Raw genomic sequence first — 11538 nt, forward strand, 5'->3', positions numbered from 1 at the left:
GGTGTCTGCCTCTCTGCGCCCTGAGTAGCACAGGCAATGCTTATTTATCTGTACTCGTCTCTCAGAATGATTGCGTCAACACCTTTCATTTCATATTTTTACTGAAGACTTATATTTCTATTCATTTCTTTTTTGCAAGTTTTATAATGTGACTCTTAAACTGTACAGTGTTTTCTGTTTCACTTATTTATTGAAATCTTTATAATACATCTTACTCATTATATATGAAAATGTTTTTCTTTCAGTATTTAATATTTTTAACTTTTGAGATCTTTTTCATTTGAAGGTAATCTTAATGGTATTAAATCCACAAATATACTATTTTTATTACTCAGTTCTAATTATCTAAAACACACATTGCAAACATACAAATATCCATTCTCTCCACATGTCTGTGCCCATTCATCATGGTTTTGGAAATGGGGAGAATAGATTCCCCTTAAATTGCAAGTCAATAATTGTTTCTTTACAGTTAACTTTAGCAAAATTCATACAAAATAGTGATTAACAATGATCTTCTTTACTTGTTAACTCACAAAGAAACACCTTCAAAACTGCATTTTGTTAACATTTCTGCACTAAAATGTAGAAAAACTGAACTACACAAATATTGAAAAGTTAAAAATTCCTTAATTTTTATTCCTGGTACCATTACCACAATTTACAGGGCAATATACTTGATGTAATAAAAAGAAAAAGACAAAGGTACAACAGATAAAAGACCTCAGGAATGTGCATCTAATTGACACTACATTGCATTAATCAATAGCTGCAGTTTTTGCAAACTGTGGCTATGACAGTCCTAAACAAGAAGGGTGTCCTGTTTAAGCTGCAGTAAATTTTCTGATTATGGATCATTGTTCCTTCTGTGGCAGATTTTTACTGTTCCTCTAATACATTTGGGATGACTGTCTCAAAGTAACGTGCACTTTCCTGACAACTCCTCGCTCTCTCTCCTGCTGTAGCTGTTTCTGTTTTCTTTTATAACCTTCTGCTACCATATCCACCACTTCTGCCTCCAGATCCATAGCTGCCACCATAGGAACTGCCCGGGCTTCTTCCACCAAAACTGCCCCCTTCATGGGTCCATAATTTGATTGCTGCTGTCCACTATAATTTCCAAAGCCATTACAGTTCCCACCACCACAAATAGATACCTCTATCAAAATGTCCCCCTTCACTGTAACCATCATATCCTCCTCCACCACCGTCATATCCACCACCTTGGTTTATATATCCTGATCCACCACCTTCATAACCTCCTCTACTACTGTAACAAGGACCACCACCATACTTGCCACCATCACCACCAAATTCATTATATCCACCATTACCACTTTCATAACTACCTCTGCTGCCACTACCTCCACCACCACAGCCTCCTCTTTTCACCAAAGTTTTCTCCACAACCCATGAAGTTGCCAGATCCACCTCCACGACCTCTCTGTGATCCAGCAGACTGCATCTCTTGTTTAGAAAGGGCCTTTTTCACTTCACAGTTATGCCCATTAATAGTGTGGTATTTCTGAAGAACAGTATTATCAACTGTGTCACGATCACCAAAAGTTACAAAAGCAAATCCTCTCTCTTTCCCACTCTGCCTATCTTGCATAACTTCTATGGTTTTAATCTTGCCATACTTTTCAAAGTAGTCTCTCAGATTATATTCTTCTGTATCCTCTTTAATACCACCAACAAAAATTTTCTTTGCCATTAAAGGTAAATGGGTATCAGGCTTTATAGAATCCTCTCTAGAAACTGCTCTCTTTGGCCCCACCACACACCCATCCACATTGTGTGATCGAGCACACATTGCAGCATCCACCTCTTCAACACAAGAGCAGGTCACAAAACCAAAGCCTCTGGAATGTTTTGTTTGGGAATCTCTCACTACCATACAGTCTGTAAGTGTGCCCATTTCTCAAAATGTTCTCCAAAGCTATCATCTGTGGTTTCAAAGCTCAGACCACTAATAAACAGCTTCCTCGCCTGCTCTGGTTCCTTTGGATCACGGCCCTCCATTTTGAGACCAGACTTGCCTCTTCCAACTCGAGTTCAATATCTCAGTATTTAATTTTTAAAATGCTTGACGGTTTCATACATTTATACAATGTCTCCATGACCATATTCACCCCATTACCCTCTTCTCTCTCTCTCACCCCTGTTGATCTGCTTTTTCACATGGCTCTGCTCCTGCTTCTTTGTGGTGTCTGTGTGTGTATGTGTGTTCAAGTGCGATCATGCACTAGTGTGCTGTGTGTTCAGGGTTACAATGGTTATGATATATCTAAAGCACTGGATTCCATATGATTTCTGTGACTCCTCTAGCTCTAATGAACATTCTCACAATACTCCCCCTTTACCACAATACCCCCTCGGCCTTTGAGGAGGTGAGATAGACATCTAATTTAGGGCTAAATTCTCAAAAACCCTTTGCCTTAAGACACTATTCTAACATAAAAATGAAAGGGGTGTTTGTTTGTTTACCCTCTTCTTATTTATAAAGACTTCTAGACAATCATTTTCAAAATAAGCTATCAGGAATTTTCACATAGTTTTCACTTACTTATTTATTATTTTATCCTTTTATAAATGTGTTTAATTTAAGTAGAATTGTATTACTTTGTCCCTGCCCTTCCTTCCTCAATCTCCTCCCAGTTTCCTGACCTTGAGGCCACACATACCTTAGGTTAATAGCCTCTTGTCTCTGATCATACTTATTACATAAATATGTGTATATGCATAAATAAATGTGTGTATATAATTTCAAGCAGACCACTCTGCACTCCACAATTAATGAGGCTCTCAACCCTGAGACAAGTTAATTCTTCTCCCAGCAATCTTTACTTTTAATTTTACTGTGATTCATTATATAGGTGTGGGAAATTTGCTCCTTCCAGGGTAAAATGCCCGTTAATGCTTGCATTGTTTCAGTCTTGTTTATGCAGTCATTTCTAGGAAAAATTGTTTCACCACAGACTTCCTGGTATTCTGAAGCATACAAACTTTCTGACCCAGACTCCACAATGTTTTAATGTTCCCTTTTACCTCAATTAACTCAAAAAGTACAAATTAAATGTCTTTAAATTCTCTTTTTCCTCCTGAAGTTAGCTAAGAGTTATTTTTCAAAAATCTTCAAAATCAGACTTGTCAATCATGGATCAGGGAGGAGCTTTCAGAACCTTATGTTTGGCATGTAGTTGCACATGGAGGCCAGAAGAGGGCGCAAGATCTCCTAGAGTTGTTGTGACAATAGGTAGTGGGGTTGAAGAGATGGTTGATCAGGGAAGAGCTGTTTCTGCTTTCCCCAAACATCTAGTTATGTTCGCAGGCTCCAGTCCTGGTATCTCACACCTGCCTGTTACTATATCTTTAGAGAATCAACCACCCTCTTCTGGTCTCTTTTGGTATTTGCACATATACATACCATACATATACATATGATTTCAAACAAAAATTAGTTTTTAAACTAATAAGTAAAAATAAATAAAACATCAAAAATTTTCTAGGTGAACAATAAGTAGAATGTTACCAATCATTGACATTCTGCCATGTACTCTATCACCAGGTTTTCAAAATGTAGTCCCTTGCAACATAATATACATAATATAACATAATATACATATATACATACATACACACACACACATACACACACATATATATGTATATATATGTATACATATATATACATATATATATATGTATATATATGTATACATATATATACATATATATACATATATATATATATATATATATATATATATATATATATATATGTATACATATAGTATTTTGGGGCACCTTAGTATTTTGTGCCATCCTTAAATCAAAGTCTTTTCCACATGGTTAAGACTAGAAGAAGAGTCTGTTGTACACAGCAAAATACTGTTCTATTTGTCTGCCTCACTTGATTGTTTTTAATTCCATCATGATCTTGGTTTGGAAGGAGAAAATTACCCTGGGAAAAGGCAAAGATTGACATAAAATGACACAAATATAAAGTAAAAAAACTGTCCTAGAAGCTCTCTAGGAATTCATATAGGAAGCCTTGCTATATATCCATAGATCCTAGATCCATCTGGAAGAAAAATCCCATGTGCATTTGGAAATAACATGAAACCTCTTTCCTTGTGTAAAATGTCATCTATGTCTGTTGGATTGATTGGTTTCTGCACTGTTCAAATTTTCTCTTCCTATGAAACTACTGTGTGAGTTTTGTTTCCATTATGAAAACTGTACAAAATTTCATTTAATAATTTTTAGAAATCACTCTAGTGTTGTCAAAGTTTGACTCGTAGGTATTTAGTCCCTGATGTTTACTTGTCTCATGTTTAACATCTATATTTCATTAAGTCTCACCATTTTCATTGATCTATAATGTAATGCCCTCCTTTGTATTCCTTAAACAACAGAGCCCTTAGTACACTAATCAATGATGCAAGCCACATTTTAAATTGTTGTGTGTGTGTTGTCTGTGGTTGTGTGTATGTGTTTCACTATCAGATGTTTGGGTTGTTTGTTCTGTATTCTGTTACACCTTACGATCAGTTTTGTGATAACCAAAGATGTTTTTGAGCACAATAACAGAAAGATCTAGATTATTATACAGCAGTTCCTTCTTCTCTATCAATATCAGGAATACGAGGGTATGCTTTTTGATTTTGTTTTTCTGAATTTCCACTTTGTGATCTTCATTAAAGTGCTCAAAGTAAAACTTACAGAAGTCTTTAGAAATATTCCATTTGTGTTACCTGTGTTCTCTGAATCTTCCAGTCTATCTATCTATCTATCTATCTATCTATCTATCTATCATCTATCTATTTGTGTATATGTATAATCTAGGAGATACATAAGTAGATGATAAATAGATAAATAGACAGATGGATAAATGGTATAGATAGATAGAATTAATCAGTATTCTCCTGGGTCTAGGTCCCTGATAGGATCAACCATAAACACAAACATAATATATATGAAAAATATTAAATAGACTCAAAGGAAAGATCACCTTGTGCATGTGTGCATGTGTGCATGTGTGTATGTAACAAAAGTTATTTAAAAGGAGGATGCTATAAATTTGAAAGGAAGCAGAGGGCTTGGAGAGGGTATGTGGAAATGATATAAATATAGTACTCATTATGAAATTCTAAAAATGTATTAAAAATAAAAGGAAGATAAGAGTTTATCATGCTCTTTTGTATGATGTTTAAACTTTTTAAAATATCTAAAAGTAGGAAACTCCATGTGAAATATACCTATAGTCTTTTAAATTGTTTCTCAATCTATACACACACACACACTCACACACACACACACACACACACACACACACACACAGTTTTTTGAAGCATGCCACTTAGCATCTGACCTTTTCTGCATCTTCTGAATTACTGGAACATTTCAATGCTCCCATCAGTTGTAAGTTAACAGAATTATGTGAAATCCTCGGGCTATGATGACAATGTTGTAATCGTTTCTGTGACTTTCAGAGTTGTGTCAAAAGGCAAAAAGATCAACTAAAATTCCAATTAAAACACAGTGCAAAAAAGTTCTGTACAAAAGGCTGACTTCATTAAATACTGGCATTAAATATGTATTTCTTTTAAGAATGAGGCCTTTTGACTCCATGAAGAGAACTCTTTTTATTACTGAATAAATATGGACAATTTTAGGCATAGAATAGATTTAACTCATTCCAAACCAGAACCCCAAGAAGGATATCCAGTTTCTCAACTGGATCATCAGTTAATACAAGGAATCTTTTTTATCAATGTTCCTATTCCATTGTTCACATAACTTATTTAAAGATAGTTTAGAATATCGAATCCCAAACTTTACTACCTATTAATATCACTTGAGGAACTCATATTTCTTATCTCCATTTGACACTCCACAACAATCAAGTCATGATTTCTATACATGAAAACAGGAAGAAGAAATTTTTAATGATTTCTGGTGGAAAAAATTCAAACATACACACACACACACATACACACACATACACACACATACACACACATACACACACATACACACACATACACACATATACACACACATAGACACATACACACACACACACACACCACACACACACCACACACACACCTCTGGTGGTGGACCATCCCATTTGGTTGAAGCATTCTCAAACTCTAGTATGCAAAGGAGTCAGAGTCTCTCGGATCAATGCTACGTGTCTAAATGCAATTGCTCTCTTCACAGCCTACTTCAAGGAAACCTGTGTGTATTCTCAGGTTCTAAAAGTTATGCTTCTTCCTGTTGAGTTTGAGTCCCACAGTCCTAAAGTATGCAATATGCAAGTATAAATAGGTAGTTCCCACCTGACCTACTCATTGTTGTAGTTTCTATCAGCTACATCAATTCATCTGATGTGATGCTAAAATTAGGGCATATAATTTTGCTAGAAGAGGGACTGATAGTGGAGAAGGCAGCAGACCAAAAGTAGAATGTTTATCAGAAGAGTAACATGCTTGGATTCTCATGCAAGAGTAATGATGCTGTTACAGATGGAAGAACTTTTACATTTTATCTAAACATTTTTATCATTGTTTGGTTAGCATCATATTTTACTTGCAGTACATACTCCAGAAAGTAAATAGCACTATACACATCTTAAGACCTCAATTTAGTGACAGAAAGAGCTACACATTTCTAATTTCTTTATCAGGGTGAGACTAGATAAGCTGGAAAATAGTGACTTTTCTTAAAGCCATTAGAGAACTGAAGTCACAAGAAAATCGATGAATCCTAAACGTGGGAGGAAGACCACCACTTTCCAGGAAAGAAAAGACCGAAGCATTGTGTTATGAATAGAAATATCTCTGTCAAACAAACAAACAAATAAAAAAAATATTGTATAACTCACCAAATGTCAAACATGAAATAGGTTATCAAAAGTGTCCAATTACAAGTAAAAATATTGAGTTTGTAATTTAAATATTGCACCCAAAGAAACTTGCACCCAGATAACTTGACAGTGAAAATTATACTACATGAGTTAAGAATTATAACTAACTCCAGGATATTTTCTAGAAAATATCACCACAAACACAAATGTAAATTTATATTCAGTAAGTATCTGAATATAAATTTCATACCAGATTTGTGTATAGAAATTAAAAACCATGCACAACTCAGCTGGTTTTTAAAGATGTAAGTAAAAAAGTTATGTGGCACCCACACTATATAAGCTATGTAGGTAAGAAAGAGCATAGGCTCCTGATACAGATAGTTTGGACAAGTCTGAGAATAATTATGCATATAAATGAGATACTAGGTCAACGAGATGGCTCAGAAGATAAAGATGAAGACCACCAAAGCTGATGACCTAAGTTCCATCTCAGTAATCCTTAAGATGGTATGAGAAAACTGACCATCATATGAATGCATGCTGTGGTACCTCCATACAAATACACACAAACACACACACACACACACACACACGAGCAAAACATAAATAAATAAAAATATAGTATAACTTTGAAAGCATTAAAAATAAGGGGTGGGAGAGAAAAATAAACAACCAGTCTCTCAAGGTGAGAAATTGAATGATATTATTCTCCTAAGACTCTTGAAATGATAAAATGTAGAACAAATCACTGGTTACCATGGGCTACAAAGGAAGTAAGAGAGTGAAAGAAAAGAGTTTGCCTGTCAAATGGAAACACAGAATACTGTCATGGGAGTTGAAATAATTTTAGAGTCAGTATCACTACATTATAATATAGGTTTTGTGGACCACTTTATTGAGAAACCATAGGTAATGAGTCCATAGTATTACTTTTCTTATTTTCTTAAACCACTATGACTGGCTGCTGTGTAGTTAGGGTGCATGCTTCCAATCCTGATGACCTGAATTTGAGTCCTTGGATGCACATGATGGAAGGAGATGACTGACCCTTGCAAATTGTTTTCTGACTTTCACATACGTATGCGTGTACATAGACAAACATACAAAAATACATGCACATATACAAGTGAGAAAATGTAATGCAATTTTAGAGAAATGCAAATCTACAATTTCATTAAAACACTGTTAAAATTATTTAAAATAGGAAACTTAGTTTCTGTACATCTTAACAATGGGAGGAAAAAAGTAAAATTTATATCAATAATAGAGATCTGTAAAGCATCGAAAATATAAACAATTCCATTAAAAAATGTCCAATGAATTACGGTCTAATTATCTTGTAAAAAGGTGCTTACCTTTTCTAATAATCAAGAACTCACATTTAAAATATGAAATGTACTTTGATTATTTATGTGCTCTAGGTCCAGAGGGGAAAGAAATAGATAATTCATTTATGACAATTTGTTAGCTTCAATAGAAAGTTTAAGAGGAGCATGCATGCAAATGAGCCAAAATTTCTGAGCCTACAATCATTGACTGCTGTGTCCATCAGGGGAGTAAATGATAAAATTAAAACTACCTCGATACAAACCTGTACAGTCCAAATAAAGTCAATGAGAAAAGTAGAGGAGAAAGAGGAGGAGGAGGAGAAGGAGGAGGAGGAGGAGGAGGAGGAGGAGGAGGAGGAGGAGGAGGAGGAGGAGGAGGAGGAGGAGGAGAAAACAGGCCTGAAAATGGTGGTACAGAGGTAGACTTGGAGAAATCTATACAGATTACAATCAGAGTGATGATGAAGGTGTGGTAGGAAACAGTGACTAACCATGCATGAGAGGCACCAGAGAAATCCAAGCCTACTTTCAGGGTTGCTCATACCTTTGGTGGTAAATGTAAGCTCCAACTCAGTTTTTGTGAGCTTCTTTGGCTCTTGAATCAAGTAATAGGCACAAGTCTAGGGAGAAGTTTGCGGGCACTTCCAGGACCAATTAACTGAGTGGCTAAAATTATCTGCATTGAACAGTACCTTTAACAGCAGCCCGGGTATAAGAATGTCTGGTGACAAGCAATAATTTTTTGTCTGTCTACCCTTGTACCTTGTAAGAAAGTACATCCAATTTCTGCTAGTATTGATGCTGAAGGTTTTGCTACACTCTTCCACTGCACCTGGAACCTATGCTTTGTAACCTTGACTGAAGCCCCTCTCTTTCAGGCCTTCAAGCCCAGACTGGGACTTTCAAGACATGAAAGTCTATACATGAAGATGTATAGAATGAGCAGCTAGCTATAGGATCCCAACTTCCCAGCCTGCAGATATCTATTGTTGAACTACCTAGATTATACTTTGTAGCCTCCTTTGTAGTACATATTTATTCTATTAGTTAGGTTTCATTTACAAATCTGACTAGAACACAGAGGAAAATTTTAATTTAAAGATAAAGACTCAGGTCTGGAGCAGTAGCTCAGCAGTCAAGAATACTGACTGCTCTTTTACATGACCCTGGTTTGGTGCCTAACACCCACATTTAAGTGACTCCCAACTAGGTATAACTACAACTCTAGAGGATGTGACACCTCTGGCCTCTGAGGGCACACATACACATGCACACAAACACACACACACACACACACACACACACACACACACACACACACACCAGCATACATATAAACAAATATATAGACACATGTAATTAAAACTAAAATAATAAATCTTTAAAATATACAAAACAATTTTCATGAAAGATTACTTGAGTAAAGATGGTCTATATCATAGAAAGTTCACTTCTGAATGCAGATGAAGATACCAAAGCTTAAATCCAGAAATTTCCAAACAAATGAACAAAAACAATTGTTTATGCATAGATTAACTCTCAATTGCATACTGAGTACATGAGTTAATCTCTAGATTTAGCTTCAACATTTTTTTCAGAAAATGGAAATTGCTAAGATTCCCTGACTTGCATAAATTTCTTTCCCCTGAATCTTGTTTTTAATAAGAGAAAAAAATTCCTGAGAAATAATTTAGATTAAAAAGAATTATGAATTGAAAATTCAGGTCTCCAGCACCTGCAGTAATATCATTTTTTTAAAAAAATCCTGGTAGAGGATGGGAGCTTGATTTTCCTTTTAAATATATAATATCTTCACAGGGCTAATTTAAAAAACGTTAAGGGCATTACAATTGTTATGTTTGAGTCATGAATTATTTTGAGAGCTACCTCTTCATAGCTCGATAATAAGATGTATACTCTTTGAGGCTGGAGAGATGGCTCCATATTTAAAAGCATTTGCTGATCTTACTGAAAATCTAGGCTGCGTTGCCAGCATCCACATCCTCTGTAATGTCTGTAACTCCATTTGCAGAGGTTTTTATGCATGCTTCTTGCCTCCACGGGCAGTGCGTGGACAAGGTACACATACATACAAACAAATTCTCATGTGTCTGAAATGAAAATAAACCCCTAAAAGTAAATAAAGAAAATCTGTGCTCCTTTTGCCTGCTGGAGATTCAGACCTCAAGAAATACCAGCCCATCAAATCTCCTGGCCTTTATAAGTGTAGCATGCTTTTTACATTCTAGTTTTTCTTTGTATGATTACTAAACTGTTTTTTATAGCATCGGGGTATTGCAAGCCAAGGTTGAGGACAAAAATCTTGTTTTATCCATCCCGGTGCAACCAGTGGTACTCGACCTCTTTAATGCTGCTACCACCCTTTAAAACAACTAGTTCCTCATGTTTTTGTGACTCCTAACAATGTAACTATTTTCCTTGCTTCTTCATTACAGCAATTTTGCTACTGCTATGCATTATAGTACAAACATCTGATAGGCTGGATACCTGTTATGCAACCCCTGTGAAAGGGTCATTTGACTCCCAACTCATAACCTGTCGAGATCCACAGATTGAGAACACTGGGCTAGACTGATGACTCAATGGGTAAAATGTCTACTATTCAAACATTAAACAAAGACAAAAATAGCTCTAGACTTGGTATCTCACATCTGCAAGCCCATCACTCCTATCTCTTGGAATAATGAACAGTGGAAAGAGGTGAATACCCTGAAGCTTTTGAGGTAACTTGTCTGACACACATGGCAATGAACAGAAGAGACCATGTCTCAGCCCAAACAGGAACTAATGCCAGAAGTTGTCTTCTGACACAGACACAGACACAGACACACACACACACACACACACACACACACACACACACACACACACACGACAGTTGTGGGTCTCTATGTTAAGTTCCATCTCCACAAATAGAAGCTTCTTTAATAGCTTTTGCTTTGTAATAAAGATCCCTGGGTCTGTTGAATGCTTGCTGAAATGGTGAGTGAGTACCCAGTGATTGTGACCTTGACCAGCACACACTAATACCTGACTCTAGTAATAATCTATTTAAATGCCCCAGTTAGCAAACTTTCAATACTGGAACGAAGTGATCTTTCTACCTAGGGATTATAGTACATTTAAAGACAATACTCCTTCTAATCACAGAAAAGTGTATTTACTAGTTTATATTTCTGAATACCAAACAAATAAGACACATATAATTAACTTAACTACCAGAAATATTACTTTGCCTAAATTGCCGCTGATCATAAAATGCATTGTCCTAAAATATCACAAAGAAGGCAAGAAGCTTCTCACACAATGAGC

The 11538-nt window shown here is 35.8% G+C and overlaps 1 pseudogene; it reads right to left on the reverse strand.

Moving 5' to 3' along the window:
* Positions 1–981: 981 nt before the first annotated feature.
* Positions 982–2022, reverse strand: LOC117715670 (heterogeneous nuclear ribonucleoprotein A3 pseudogene; annotated as a pseudogene).
* Positions 2023–11538: the final 9516 nt, after the last annotated feature.

The sequence above is a fragment of the Arvicanthis niloticus genome, chromosome 9 (genome assembly GCF_011762505.2).
Source record: "Arvicanthis niloticus isolate mArvNil1 chromosome 9, mArvNil1.pat.X, whole genome shotgun sequence".
Taxonomy (NCBI): Eukaryota; Metazoa; Chordata; class Mammalia; order Rodentia; family Muridae; genus Arvicanthis; species Arvicanthis niloticus.